Here is a 16,700-nt window from a genome sequence, read left to right on the forward strand (position 1 = left end):
TGCCAACAAAATGTTGTTGCCTGGCTCCTGTATAATAATAAATAAATAAATAAATAATAATAATGTGGTGAATAAATAGATGACATCCCAGCTGACTTTGAGACCCCGCACTGGTCACCAGATGATCATATTAATGTTAAATACAGGAAATAAATAAGCTTCAAGCTTGCATATTAGTATGTACAGTGGTGTGAAGAGGTGTTTGGCCACTTCTTCCTTCATGTTTGTCACGCTTAAATGTTTCAGATCATCAAACAAATTTCAACATTAGTCAATTAGAACACAACAGAACACAAAATGCATATCAGAAATTAAACTTTTTATTATTGAGGGAGAAAAAAAATCCAAAACCTGGACCTGTGTGGAAAAAGGGATTGCCCTCTAAACCTAATAACTTTTTTGGCCACCCCAAACAGTTGGGGGTTTATTAGATTATTCAGCCATTCAAGGGTGGACTTGCTGGTGTGTCCTGCTGCAGAACCCAGGTTTCAGTTTCAGTTTTCAGGTTTCAGTCAGGATTTTTTTTGGTAGACAGCAGAATTCACGGTTCCATGAATCACAGCAGGTCTTCCAGGTTCTGAAGCAGCAAAACAGCCCCGGACCATCACACTACCACCACCATATTTTACTGCTGATTTTTTTCTAAAACGCAAAATTAAAACTTTATTCCTAATTCACACATGGGTCAATTTATGATCAGTCAACGTTTCAACATGAATCACATGAGTTGTGATTGCACATGTCTGGTTTGTCAAGTAGAAGACTGAAGACCCTGTGACTACAGAAAGGGATGTAATGATGTGGACCTAAAAGCTTTACATACACCTCAGTGCCTGGGTTCCCGCTTTGTTGTCAGAGAGCTACACCGCTGTTGTGTGGTACCGTACGGGTCCCACAGTACAAGCTACACTACTATGTAGGATTTATTGCAAAGTAAATAAGTACAGGCTACAGGTGATGTACATTTTAACTGTATGTACACATATAATCACCAGAAAGCTAAGCATTAAAGTGCATACACAGATGGTATATGTACAGTATACAGTATACAGTGAAGGGCTCCAGACTGTGTGTACTTGAGTTTAACAGCTGCCTGACAGATGCTCCAGAACAAACACTCTTAGTATAAAAGCTTTTGTTTCCATTACGACACAATTGCTTTTCATCACTTCTAATGGAGCTGAGTCATCCAAACAGAAAATGGTAATGGCAACACCGGAAGATCATAGCAATTATGAAGCTCACCTGGGTCATAAAGTTGCATCATATCAGCATATTATGGTTGTTATGCATTTACATTTGTAATCGTAAGATAGAAAGCGTATGAGGAGGGCTGAACGGCGGTCCAGTGGTTAGCGCCCAGACCTCACAGCTAGGAGACCAGGGTTCAATTCCACCCTCGGCCATCTCTGTGTGGAGTTTGCATGTTCTCCCCGTGGGTTTTCTCCGGGTACATTCCCACATTCCAAAAAACATGCTAGGTTAATTGGCCACTCCAAATTGTCCATAGGTATGAATGTGAGTGTGAATGGTTGTTTGTCTATATGTGCCCTGGGATTGGCTGGCCACCAGTCCAGGGTTGACCCCGCCTCTCGCCCGAAGACAGCTGGGATACCCCTGCGACCCTCATGAGGATAAGCGGTAGAAAATGAATGAACGTATGAATGAATGAATGTTACGTAAAGACTGAACATCTTTTCTGTTCATTTTTATTTTTCGTGTAGCTGAATAACCATTGTGTTAGCATATCTTACACCTATTCAGCCTGTCTCTATTATTTTATTAATGTTAGAACTTGCCTTCCAAGATGATGTAATAAATAATAATGCGCACAAATAATGCGCCTTGTACTCCAGTGTGACTTGTTTCCTCTGGTCATATTCTAAATCCATTTGCTTTAGACAAAAGGCAAAAAACAGGCACCTCTAGTAAAACTCTGGCCAACATCACTCACGAATGCCTTGTCATTTTTATTTTTACCCAACATCTACCAGAAGCTTTTTTAAGCTTCATGTACAATGCAGTCTTAATGTAGCCTATATCTGTTATACAGTTAAATAAATACATTCAGGCATTTCTGAAGTAGAACAATTAGAAGCTCAAACTAATTTGAGGGCAAAAATGTGCCATTTGGAACCGCTGCTGATTGACAGATGCAGGGCTGGACAATAACGATGTACCGATGGCCCGGGGCAAGTTAAAACAAAATTCGGGCAAGTAAATCCAATCAGTGATATTCCCGTCGGGCAAGTGCACTTTGGCATGCCATACTACCAAGAGTTTTTTTAAAGCGGTTCTTGTTGGGTGTTGGTAAAACTCGGACTGCGTAATTCCGGTGGTAATTTGCAAACCAATCCTTGCAAATCTTGAAATGGACCAATCAGAATCGTTTATTTAGACCGCAGTCCGCGGTCAGAAGTCCACAGTCCGCGTTTTACCCACACCCGTTCTTGTTCGCAGTCAACCAATCAGCGATGGTTTGACTAGGAAAACATCTATCATGGCGTCCCTGCCAACATGGTCTAATTCTTTAACAACTTGTGAAGGAAAACAGCAAAAAGTGATGAACCAGTGCCTCCTAAACAAGTATTTTATTAGCAGCAGCAAAATCACATTGCTGTAACAATTAGATTAGACCACCGATTAGATCCAATACCAAGTGCTGATTTTGCACAAGCTACAAAATCTAGCGCTTCCATTTCTCTGTGTATTTTTCTCACCTTTGCTTAACAAATTATTGTTTGAGCATTTTTTTCTGGATTAAAAACACTTTACTAGTACACAAATGTGTCTATTCAATAATGTTTCTTTGTGGTGCACAACTTATAAATATCACTGCTTACTACGACTATGATGTGTAAGGTAGTATGGCATGCCATGTTAACATACATCTCCACAATCCAGATTTCCATGCAACGTCATGATCTATGTAGGGAAAACAACCACAAGAAATGATAATCATTTAATCATTATTTGAGATTCTCATGGGATGCCACAAAAATTAGATGATATCATTATGGCAGTCTTTTCATTTTACATGGGGCAAGTTCTGGCAAGTAGTTCTCACCTTAAGGATTCCCCATGGGCAAGTCATTTTTGTTTTTAATGTAGAGCCCTGAGATGTAATGTGAATATCAGTGAGCATCTGCAGCAGGGGTCTCAAACTCATGGCCAACGTCCAGCAACCGTATTTTGCAGCCCCTTTCTTGACATCAAAGTTTAGTCTTAGCATGTTCCTTGCATCCTGGACATTTTATATTCATATTACTCAGTGTTGTGTATTTGGTACCCTGGCCTTCAGGTTATTTTTCAGCAAGCACTGATTGCTGATTGCTGCACCATGCTGGCAGATACAATGTGGGGGAATTCCCACAATACCAATACTGTATCGCTGATAATACAAGTCTTTGAATGCATCATCAACGATGTGCCTAACCAACATTAACTTCGAGTTTGTGACTGATTTCCACCTGTGATCAGTGGTCAACCTTGCAAGTAGGCGCTCAGAGTTCATACAATCCGAACATTTATGCTACAACATTACCTGGCACAGTTGAGAATCAATATTTATCTAACAACATAACAAAAATCTACTCACCAGACATGTCAATTCCTCCTCCTAGTCAGCCATTGCAGGTGTAACTTGGCTTGCTGAACAGTTTTTCTCTGTAAGTCAGAAGACAGAAAAGTAGGGATACCTCTCAGAGGCAAATCTGAATTCTGACTGAATTAAAAATAAATAAATAAATACAGAGTATGTATCTGACACGGGCAAAAAAACAAGCCACAAAATGAAAATAATTAGCTGTTGGAATAAATTAATAAAACTTCATGCAACAAATGCTGGAATTGAATTTGTAAATGTATGTCAGTGCTTCTGATTTTAGGCCAGCAGATAAGGCCTTGCTGGCCCATCTCTGCACAAAAGATGGTGACAGGCACTTCATTCATTCATTTTCTACCGCTTTTCCTCACAAGGGTCGCTTGGGTGCTGGAGCCTATCCCAGCTGTCTTGGGGCGAGAGGCGGGGTACACCATGGACTGGTGGCCAGCCAATCATAGGGCACATATATGTAGACAAACAACCATTCACACTCACATTCATACCTATGGACAATTTTTGGAATGTGGGAGGAACCCGGAGAAAACCCATACATGCACGGGGACAACATGCAAACTCCACATAGGGATGCCCAAGGGTGGAATCGAACTCGGGTCTCCTAGTTGTGTGGCCTGCACGCTAACCAGTCATCCGCCGAGTTTTTTTATTTTTATTTCCCTTATCAGAATTCATAGATTATAATGATCAGCTTTGTTTGGCAGCCTAAAACAAATGATTGTGATGGTAAGTGGCACATAATGCATAATAAATCCCCACGATGGGGACACTTACATTGCGGTGGGCCAAAATGCAGTAACATGAGCATTTGTGGCCACTTTCTGTTTGTACTCTATGCCTTGTACACTGCCTTGTACAGTGCTGCTATCTAGCGGTGAAATTTAAACATTACAGTGTTTTCTCAGTGCTTTGCTTGGTACATTTAGGTAAATATGAAAAGACTGATTATTATAAATGTGTATAAATTTGTCTTAGGAATGTATTATGTGAATGAATGTACTGGTGTTGTCAGGGGCAACAAGGGGCCATACAGTGGAGGCTGTGATAAATACAGTTAAAGATATGTAGCACTTCAGTGTTTTGTTTTGACAGGAATAAAAAGTCTCCATGAACTATTTAAAAATGTGCTTTGTTTTTCAAGTTTGATATTTAAGCAGTGCTGATTGATGTCTGAAGGCCACACTTTAGGATGGGTATTGCAAAAATTTGGTTAGAATTTTTTTTAATGAGTTCGTCCTACTTAATGTGGGTTTTTTTGTACATATAGTATATTGCGGAAATATGTGTCTTTATGTGCTTCCTAGAGGACAGTGAAATCATTGAGTCTATAAAAGCCATGGCGCCAAGCTCTTATGGACACCCTTCGACTGTCTTGAATTCCTTCTTTGTATGTTTCCCCTCTTTTATTTCGTTTTTTGTCTCTTTCTGCAAAGGGTGCCGACTGAGTAAACAACAAATAAGATGGACGCAGTAAATTGTAACCCTTAAAAGTCCCTCGGTGACGCAATTCGGCCCGCGTGTCTCTGCCTCTCCTAGGTGAAACCTAACACAGATGCCCTCGAAATGCCAGAGGCCGAGACGCAGTCCAGGGAATCTGTGAGCAGAGTCGTAAAGATAACTGACAATGTATGGATCTACTAGTAGCTAGCCAAACTACTATGATAAACATGATAAGGGGAATAGATTTTAGTCCTGGCTGAGATTCGGCACAACGCAGGCATGTTTTTGCACTCGGTCAAAGGTTCATTCATTTGACGGAATAATTTTTGCATGTGTTTTTAGTAGAGCTGCTTGTTTTGTTTTTTTTTTTTAATCGAATTAGTCACAGTTTTCAAATTAATTCATCGTGATTATTCACAGGATGAGGAGCTCAGTCATCCAGAAGGGGCTCAGAGTAGGATTGGGACAACGTGTCGACATCATTGATGACATCGACACAAAAAATACGTCGACACAAGAACTGCATGTCAATGCGACTTCTTCACTGAGAATTAGTGGTGGGCAAAACCGTTCATTTCAGTGAACAGGATCATTCCGCTTCATTCAGTAAAAATAGCCGTTCATTTCGGTTAATTGGTTGTTAGCCTGTTCGTTCACGAACGCCACACCACTACTCAGAATAAAAGCATGGCGGCAGCCATGGCAACAAGTTTCACAATGGAGCCGGAGGAGGTGGCCGAGGACTGGGAAGTCTGGGCTTCCCGACTGAGACTACTGCCCCTGCGGCCCGGACCCTTATAAGCAGAGGGAAATGTATGGATGGATGATTATTCACATCAGCTGGGATAAGCTCTAGCGTACCCCTGTAACTATAGGATAAATGCTATAGAAATTAATGGATGGATGATTAATCACCATTTGCAACTATATGTGAAATATGCCCATTTTTACTGTCTTTTATCAACAAAAAGATTTTAAAAAAATGACAGGACACAATTATATTTGTATGTATTTCCAGCTCTAAAGAAACTGGTGATGTAACTATGGTAATTATCATACATGCTTTAACCGTGAGATATGGGTTGTATTAAAGACACCACTTAATTTAAGTTGAATTTAAATGTTTTGAGTGTATATGTGTTTATATTTAAATGCATCAAATTAAACATAATAATTGACAGTACGATAAAGCCTACAAAAGTGTACACTAAATAACTGTAATTATTTTTAGATTCTTTGGTATTTTATGAATCACCCTGATTAATTTAATTTAATTTAATTTTCATTTAAACTAATTGTATTCAACAATAAAAAAACATGTTTTTTAAATGTGGATTTTGAAAAATGAATACATTGATTGATTGATGAAAAGGCCATAAATCTTGACAAAATAGTTTTTTTTTTTAAAGTAGTTGCAGGTAAATTTCAATTGTACATTGATTTAAGTCGTTTTTATGTATTGTTTTTTTTTTTTACAATATGAGACAACACTTAGACAACATGTGCGTTCAGATGATCAGAAAAGAAAGTACTTTTTAAGACTGTGTTGAGAAATGCTGGTGTTATATAAACGTCTCTTAATGTTAAATTAATGTTAATTAATTAACTTTGTCCTTTGTCATTGAAACATTCAAATCTAGGATTAGATATTTGCTTCCATCCTTACAAACAGCTGGTTTAGGCCCTCTGTGCATTTCTAAAAATGATCTTCGAAAAACATGCTCCTAAATTTGAACACTTTGTTACTTTCCTGTGCAATCCCCCCCAAGTGGCGACCATCTGTTGAGTCCTCCAGCCGAGGACATGAACACAAACATCTTCATGGCGTAGTAGCCATCCAAGCATGGCCGCAACCAGACCCACTGTGAGACCTCAACGGGGTGTCATGTCAGAACCGGAAAGGAAAATCAGTGGTCATTCTTAAGAGATGAACATATGGAACAGTGTCGTTATTAAGAGGGTGGTTAAAGCTGAAGGTCACCACTAACATTGTCAACCAAGGGTGCAGCATCAGGAGAGGCAAACGCCTTTCAAAAACTATTTATACTGTACTTTTAACAAATATATTCTACATCATACGACAGAGTATTAGGGCCACATTGGGGGAAAAAATCTGAGATTTTGAGAAAATTCAAGAATAAAGTGGTCATATTACGTGTCAGAGAGAAAGAAAATAGGGCATAGCTCTTCAGGAAAGAAGGAAACTTTCTTCTTTTATTTTTAATGTGGCACCAAAACTGAGCACTTGAGCACAAACCAATTAGCATGTCTAGCCCTCCTCACTTACAGCTTCTTTCACCCTGCCCTCCACATGCCCAAGGCCAAAGACCCCACTTTAGCCGTCTCAGGCAATGCCTGTAGATATATAGAAGAAAAATTTACAACTTTATTCTCAAAATCTGGGGGACCCAAGCAACCTTTGGCCTTGGGCAAAGGTAATATTACAACTTTTTTTCTTGCAAATTAACAACTTTTTTTCTATTCCTGTGAATATTCTCAAAATCCGCCGTAACATCACACACACTACAGGGCTCTACATTAAAAACCAAAATGACTTGCCCATAGGGAATCCTTAAGGTGAGAACTACTTGCCCGAACTTGCCCCATGTAAAATGAAAAGACTGCCATAATGATATCATGTAATTTTTTGTGGCATCACATGAGAATCTCAAATAAATAAAATAATATAATAAATACTACCTTACACATGGTAGTCGTAGTAAGCAGTGATATTTATAAGTTGTGCGCCACAATGAAACATTATTGAATAGACACATTTGTGTACTAGTAAAGTGTTTTTAATCCAGAAAAAAAATGCTCAATGGTCAAACAATAATTTGTGAAGCAAAGGTGAGAAAAATACACAGAGAAATGGAAGCGCTAGATTTTGTAGCTTGTGCAAAATCAGCACTTGGTATTGGATCTAATGGGTGGTGTTTCATTGTGACCACTTCAAATTGTCACAGCAATGTGATTCACTCACCTGTGCCATCATTTGATTTGCTGCCGCTAATAAAATACTTGTTTAGGAGACACTGCTTCATCACTTTTTGCTGTTTCCTTCAGAATTAGACGATGTTGGCAGCGACGCCATGATGGATGTTTTCGTAGTCAAACGATCGCTGATTGGTTGATCGCGAACAACGGGTGTGGGTAAAACGTGGACTGTGGATTACGGACCGCGGTCTAAATAAACGATTCTGATTGGTCCATTTCAAGATTTGCAAGGATTGCTTTGCAAATTACCACCGGAATTACGCAGTCCGTGTTTTACCAACACCCAACAAGAACCGCTTTAAAAAAAAACTCTTGGCAGTACGGCATGCTAAAGTGCACTTGCCCGACGGGAATATTAATGATTGGATTTACTTGCCCGAATTTTGTTTTAACTTGCCCCGGGCCATCGGTACATCGTTATTGTCGAGCCCTGCACTATTTGTTATTAACTCATTCAATCCCACCTATTTTTCAAAAGCCGTCCCTTTTGATGATGTTGACTGATATTTCAAGGCACACAGAATATTGTGTTCTTGGGCTATATATAGGCATGGTATATACCAAAAGAAAGGTAATACTCTCATCTTTGTTTCCACCTTGTTCTGTTCTTTAGTAATCACCAGTACAACATAGGTAAGTTTCAGCCAACTATCTGTTCTCAACGAAACAAAAGGGGGAGAAAAAAGTTTTTTTGTGAAAGGACACAGTTCAAGCACAACTTTCCCTGTGACACAAATTTAGCCCGATATATTTAGCCATAATGTATAAACAGTGATGCTTCAACATAACACAAAAATGGTTGTTTTACTTGAAAATATATTTTAATAAATATAACACCGTGAACTCATCTCTGTGTGGAGTTTGCATGTTCTCCCCGGTTTCCTCCCACATTCCAAAAACATGCTAGGTTAATTTTAATTGGAGACTCCAAATTGTTCATAGGTATGAATGTGAGTGTGAATGGTTGTTTGTCTATATGTGCCCTGTGATTGGCTGGCCACATGTCCAGGGTGTACCCCGCCTCTCGCCCGAAGACAGCTGGGATAGGCTCCAGCAACCCCCGCGACCCTCTTGAGGATAAGCGGTAGGAAATGAATAAATGAATGAATGAACACCATGAATTGTGTGAATGCACGCGTGCATGCATTAAAATGTCCCTTCAATGCTTAACCTCCTTCACGCAACACGGCTCCTTTTCACTTCCTCCAGACTAAAATTTTACACATTACAAGTACATTTTCCATCTGTGCGACCAAATAAAAGTCGGTATTGAGTTGACAAGGAACGTAATAAGTTGTCCCTTATTACCGTGAGAATGAAAAATAGTCTGAAATTGAGGACAGCTTGTCACAATCTGAGCCCCTGTGTGATCGCTCATCTTTTTAATTGATTGCTGTGTGACTTTTCTGGCATCTTTGTTTACACACTTTGTTTACACACCTAGCTCGTTTTCCATCTAGCCTCAAAGGTTAACGACTCAGGTGTATTTACTTCTGCTGGAGCCTTTTTACCAAGTCATCGTTGTAAATGAGAAGCTGTTCTCAATTGATCTTACGTGGTAAAATGAAGATAAAAATAAAAAGCTGTCGGTTGTCAACGTGTACAACCAAAGCAGCGAAGCCAGCTCGCCTAGATTGGAGAGGCTCGCTGGGTACAGGGAGAGAGAGGAGAAAGTCCATCCACTGCCACCCACAAAAAGACCGCAGCCTTGAGTCCACCGTCTCAGCTCATGGATACAGAAAATAAACCACCAATGAGAGATTTGTGTTGGCCTCCCATGGTGTCCTGCAAACTGCTGTCTTGTTCTCATACACATTGGTACGTTCTCTTGGCAAAGTCATATAACCCAAAGAGAATTATTTATTACAAATTCATGCACAACAAAATGGAATAGAAGTGGAATAATTCCTCAGTTATTGTCTGACTTGAGCTGGGAGCTCCTGTTGCAATAGTTCACACCATGTGGCAACAGAAGCCATTAAATGTACATCATGCTATAAAGCAACCCTTTTCACTTCAGCGACATTTTGGATTCGCTCTTCTCCTTTTCCAAGCAAAAAGTCATAAGCGTGAAATGACATCATTTCCCCATGGTGACATTCATAAAGCTGAATCCGCACTTTGGGTGGGAAAGGTTTGGATCCTTGACTTATCCATATGGTTGTCAGGTGTTGAGAGTGAGGTGTTTTCTAAACACAGTTAAGATTTTGAGCCACCAAGGCAAGTATACAGGCTCGTTCATTAATTCTATAACCTCAAATAAATTGGATTGAAATAATCAGGTAACACTTTACAGTAAGGTAAACAAAATTACAATAGTTAATAAGGATCAAACCTACCTAACCCTGACCACTACTCATTAGTTCAGGGGTCGCAACCCAAAATGTTGAAAGAGCCATATCGAAACAAAAAAATTGAAAGCCTTATATAAGCCTTATGATTCAACACATGCTGTATGTATCTATATTAGCCTACTATCAAAATGCCTAATTTGCTACAAATACATAAAGAGCCTTCATGATTAAATGTTTATTTTCCCTGCAGCCCATTCTGTAGGGAATGACGCACTATGTGACTACTCTGTCGTATGATGTTGCCTCAAGTTTAACTTCATTAAAATATTAATAAATTATATTTCATTGATGAAATTAAAGAAATACGATTTTTGATGTTATTTTTATTTTGAGGATTCGAAAAAAACAACAACAAAATGGAATGTGCATAACATGCCCCTTATCTGGCCAACAAACAGAGTGTGATAAAACGCAGCCTGCCTTTATAAAAAATAAAACTGCAGCCTTTTGAAAAGGCAAAGTATATAAAACAAAATTAATACAGTTTAAGTTGGATATCTGTGCAAATGCCAAGCAAGGCTAAAACGCAGCAGCTGTCCTCTTCTCTTTTGACACGCAACCAACGTAGCTATCCTGGTGTTAACTTGTCAGGTAGGTAGGTAGATGAATAAAGTATCTACCTAACCAACGTAGCTATCCTGGTGTTAGCTTGTCAGGTAGGTAGGTAGATGAATAAAGTATCTAGCTAACCAACGTAGCTATCCTGGTGTTAACTTGCCAGTGTTATTCAGCTCCGAACCGTAGTAAGGGCAACCTGACTTCAGCAGAGAAGGAAAATGTTACTTGTTGCTTCCAACCAACTTTATTTTGACATTCCAGCCCTGAGGCATTTCACACCGGATGAGCTTCCTGGGTCAAAGGTCAGGCAAGATGAATAAATAATAACTTGTTGATGTATGCACAACACTGGACTTCAGCCACGGTCATAATAATAATAATAATAAAAATAAATTAAATTTACATCAAATAAATGATCCCAAAGTGCAACACAGTTACAATAAAAGAATAAAAGTTAACAGCAAATGTCACAAAAACACAATATATATATATATATATATATATATATATATATATATATATATATATATATATATATATATATATATATATATATATATATATATATATATATAGATATAGATATATATACATACATAATATATAAATAAAATAGAGCAGTAGAGGTACATACCAGTCAGGCACTGTGGGAGACTACCTACAACAAGATAAGGGCCCAAACAGGCAAATCAGTAGAACACGATGATGAATAAGCGTGATTAGCAGCCACTGCTAACATACCTGTACCGGTAACAGCCAGAGAAAGGGGACCCGGAAGTGACAAGGAGGGCCAGAGCAAGAGAGAGAGGAGGCTGCCAACACTCCCATTTATAGGGCGCCACCTTGAGGTCATTGGCTGACAGTGACTAGGCAACGCTCATAATTAAGCATGGATGAAACATCATCCTGCCAAACAAATAACTTTGGTCTCAATGCAAGAGCCGTCTGCCAGGGCTTTGAAGCTAACGCTACAGAGTTACCGTACTTCAATCAAACTATGGTGGGGGCCGAGGGTCAAACAGGAGAAGCGCACGTGATTCGTGCATCAAAAAAATTGCTGCCGCTAAAGGAAACGTACGTTAACACGTCGTTAACGCGCTGTTAATGTGTCATTAACGCGTCATTAACAGCCCTAATTATTATACGTAGAATTGGTATTGGTAATGGTTTTATTTCATTTGAACATGCATCAGATTACAATTGAATGCATCCAATAATCAGTTCACAGTTCCACATGTCCAAAAGGAGTAGGAAGAAGCAAAGCTTATTAAATCCTACCCCTCCATCTGGTACTTTTACAATCAGTAACTGTTACATTTGTTCACTTCCTGCTTTCATAATGTAGTTTAAATTTGTATGTATTTATTTATTTATTTTATTTTTACAATTGGTAACTGTTACTTTTGTTCACTTCATGCTTTCCTAATATAGTTTAAGTTTTTTTTGTGTGTTTTTTTTTTAGTTTTTGTCACGTACCGAAATCATGACTGGTTCAAGACTCTTCATCCTTGTATTTAGCCAACATCAACTGCTTGTATTGTTTCTTGAATTGGCTCATCGTTGTGCATTGTTCGAGGGTCTTACTCAATCCATTCCATAGTTTGATTCCACATACTGAAATGCTATGGCTAGCATAACGTAGTCCTAGCATAGAAGTGTTTCAAATGTACTTCTTCCCTGAGATCATATTTCTTCTCTCTTGTAGAGAAGTATTGGATGACATTTTTAGCTAATCGGTTATTTTTAGCCTTATGCATTGTTTTAGCTGTTTGCAGATGAACTATATCAGCAAGTTTAAGTATTTGTGATTTTAGAAATAAGAAGTTAGTATGTTCTCTGTAGGCGGCATTATGAATTATCCTTACTGACCTTTTTTTGCAGTACATTTAGCGAGTGAAGATTGCTTTTAAAGTTATTAAATATTGCGGCAATCTTACGGCGTACCTCCATGATGCATCCCTAATGACTCTGTCGTACCACACGGGTGATGCTGGTTTGAACCAGCTGGTTTAATTCCCAACAGTCTTCACTTACAGGAATATCTCTTGGCTGCATTGCTTTCAGTATTGTATGTGTACAGTATGTTATATATTTTTTCCTACTCTCTCTAAGCTCCTGAATGACCAACCAACTGTTAAGTAACAATAATAATAATGATTAGTCCCCACTGAAACTGTGGTATCATGTTTAAGAAAAATTTGATAATTAAAAACACAATGTGAACACATTTCAAGTTGAACCTAATTTGTGGTATCATCCTTAGAAGTGTTTGCAGTATTTCCATTATCATAATATATAGGAGAGTGTGAAAACAAGTGAAAATCCTCTCTGTGTTATGAGTGAGAGGAATTGCAGGGAAGCTGCTGTTTTTTCCCCAACAAGTGACCCACACAGCCATGATGGTTTTGTTGCATGAAGACCTTAATGATGTCTGTCCAACTTCTGGGCGGTATTTTGTGTGTGGGCCGACCACCTTGACAATGTACACGAAGCCCTACAGCAGGTTTGACTGCACCTGGCAGTCAAAGCTATGATCACTGATGGTGGAAGTGACTTTGTTTGGAAAAGACAGTGTCAAACATTTTAAAGTGGCGGTTAAACGTTTCCTCCCACTGAACAGACTGATCATGACATATGGTGCGATGTACTCACACTTCCTCTGGCAGGTCAGACAGTCTTAAGTCATCCGTCTATTTTGCTCTCCTTGTCCTCATATAATGACATTTTTGTTTTTCTTTCATCTGCTCTCCCCAGGTGCCTTCAGTTCAGATATTTCACAGATAGTATGAATGTGCGTACTTCCCACCTCAATCTGATATCACACACAAACTGAACCAGGACAGCAAATAAGCCATTTTTCATATTCACACATTTTTGAACGCATGTATATTACACTCCTCTTTGGGTAGCAATTGCACTTTCGGTTTCGAGTCACCACAGCAATGCATTGTTGTCTACCTATATTTGCAATTACATGGTAAAATTAATTACTTGATGGTTTTATCAGCCACTCAAAAATTCTACACACAACACCCCATAGTGACAATGTGAAAAAAGTATTTTTTTTAATTGTTGCTAATTTTTTACAAATAAAAAATGAATAATCACATTTACATACATATTCATAGCCTTTGCTGTGAAGCTCAAAATTGAGCTCAAGTGCTTCTGTTTCCACTGATCATCCTTGAGATGTTTCAGTAGCTTCATCGGAGTCCACCTGTGGTAAAGTCAGTTGATTGGACATAATGTGGAAAGGATACGGTCCCAGGGTTGACAGTGCATGTCAAACCAAAAACCAAGCATGAAGACAAAGGAATTGTCAGTAGACCTCCTGGGACAGGATTGTCTCAAGGCACAAGGCTGGGGAAAGTTCCAGAAAAATGCATGCTGCTTTGAAGGCTCCAATGAGCACAGTGGCCTCCATCATCTGTAAGTGGAAGAATTTTGGAACCACCAGGACTCTTCCTAGAGCTGGCCGGCCACCAAAGCTGAGTGATCGAGGGAGAAGGGCGTTAGACAGAGAGGTGACCAATAACCCCCATGGTCACTCTGTCAGAGCTCCAGCGTTCTTCTGTGGAGACAGGAGAACCTTCCAGTAGGACAACCATCTCTGCAGCAATCCACCAATCAGGCCTGTATGGTAGAGTGGCTAGAAGGAAGCCACTCCTTAGTAAAAGGCATATGGCAGCCCACCTGGAGTTTGTCAAAAAGGCACCTGAAGGACTTTCGGACCATGAGAAACTAAATTCTCTGGTCTAATGAGACAGAAAAAGACCTCTTTGGAGTGAATGCAATTGAAGATCTTTGGCGAGATCTGAAAATGGCTGTGCACAGACGCTTCCCATCCAACCTGATGGAGCTTGAGAGGTTCTGCAAAGAGGAATGGACAAAACTGGCCAGAGATAGGTGTGCCAAGCTTGTGGAATCATATTTAATGTGATTTGAGGCTGTAATTGCGGCCGAAGGTGCATCAACAAAGTATTCAGCTAAGGCGGTGAATACTTTTTCATTTTTTATTTTTAATAAATTGGCAACAATTTCAACCAAAAAAATTCACATTGCTGTTATGGGGTGTTAGGTGTAGAATTTTTGAGAAAAACAATGATTTAATCAATTTTGGAATGAAGCTGTGACACAAAAAAAATGTGGTAAAGGTGAAGAGCTTGTTACAGTGGGTGAAGTAACATCTACCGGCTTTCCGGATGCACTGTAGTTATTGAATACAAATCAAATCAATTGTAAAATTACCAATTCACTGTTAATATTTGAATGTTAATATTTTGCACTGGAAAGATTAGGCCCCGAGGTGAAAAAGGGTTAAGAACTTGGGTCGGTTTGTAAATTGGAGTGGTCAAATCCCTGCTTTTAACCATCAGTCAGTTAACAAAGAAATGTTTTTCACTTAAAATGTATTGGCCTTATCAGTAAATTACATTTTATAATTAGTGGCGTGGCCATGATTAAAAGTGATGGGAAATAATAAGTTTAGTAAGTAATGAGATTTACTCTTGAGGTGCAATATTTCCATATATGAAGTTTTGATTGTTTCATATATAAATAATCACATTTTATGGTTAAAAAGGAAAAAAAGGAAGTACAGTAGTGTAATTCATGGGTTTTCAAAGTGTAGTCTACCCTGCTTAAAGAAAAACTGATTTTCTGTAGCACAGTACATTTGTTGTTTGAATATAGGAAAAAAAATAATTCATTTTGCCTTTAAACAGAACTGAGGTTATTCATTCATTCATTCATTCATTCATTTTCTACCGCTTTTTCCTCACGAGGGTCGCGGGGGGTGCTGGAGCCTATCCCAGCTGTCTTTGGGCGAGAGACGGGGTACACCCTGGACTGGTCGCCAGCCAATCACAGGGCACATATAGACAAACAACCATTCACACTCACATAGAACTGAGTTTTTCTTTATTTTTCCCAAGCTACTGCTCCTTTCTAGAGTCTTCTGGCACCCCTCAGGGTAAAACGGCAAATGCTTTGAAACCTGCTGCTGTAATCCTAACAATTATCATTGAGGCCGTAGGAAAATTGTATTAAATACAAACACTCACAAAGAAAATACATTTGGGATGCATCCTTTATCAGGAGAAAACCATTACAATATTGATTATAGTGAAGCCAGAAGCTTCTCACTGTTGGCAGCTTCATTTGTGTCAGGTTGTGCTTGAAAAAGACCAATGGAGAATTAATGAGGCAGCACAGTCTGCAAACACAACCACACAGTCAAGTTCCACATTCTTCAACTTGCGTAGGCAAACTGTATTTGAGGAGCACATTCTCTTTCACATACCAGAATGTGGCAGTATATATAATATACTGTCAGGGCTCGACAATAATGTTGTACCGATGGCCCGGGGCAAGTTAAAACAAAATTCGGGCAAGTAAATCCAATCAGTGATATTCCCGTCGGGCAAGTGCACTTTAGCATGCCGTACTGCCAAGAGTTTTTTTAAAGCGGTTCTTGTTGGGTGTTGGTAAAACACGGACTGCGTAATTCCGGTGGTAATTTGCAAACCAATCCTTGCAAATCTTGAAATGGACCAATCAGAATCGTTTATTTAGACCGCGGTCCGTAATCCACAATCCGCGTTTTACCCACACCCGTTCTTGTTCGCGATCAACCAATCAGCGATGGTTTGACTAGGAAAACATCTATCATGGCGTCCCTGCCAACATCGTCTAATTCGTCAACAACTTCTGAAGAAAAACACCAAAAAGTG

The 16,700-nt window shown here is 39.2% G+C and overlaps 1 long non-coding RNA gene across 2 annotated transcripts in view; it reads right to left on the reverse strand.

The window, feature by feature from the left end:
* The window catches only part of LOC131137450 (uncharacterized), a 40,885-nt gene that overhangs the window by 18,988 nt on the left and 5,197 nt on the right, over nt 1–16,700 (reverse strand). Inside the window, exons 2-3 of one of the 2 annotated variants that reach the window (XR_009131919.1) lie at nt 3,599–3,666; nt 244–577 (exon numbers count right to left, since the gene is read on the reverse strand). This is a non-coding gene — a long non-coding RNA (uncharacterized LOC131137450). Of the gene's footprint in view, nt 1–243; nt 578–3,598; nt 3,667–16,700 lie in introns of those variants that run through there. The other variant, XR_009131918.1, reaches the window with a different exon arrangement.

Source organism: Doryrhamphus excisus, chromosome 10 (assembly GCF_030265055.1).
Source record: "Doryrhamphus excisus isolate RoL2022-K1 chromosome 10, RoL_Dexc_1.0, whole genome shotgun sequence".
In the NCBI taxonomy this organism is placed as follows: domain Eukaryota; kingdom Metazoa; phylum Chordata; class Actinopteri; order Syngnathiformes; family Syngnathidae; genus Doryrhamphus; species Doryrhamphus excisus.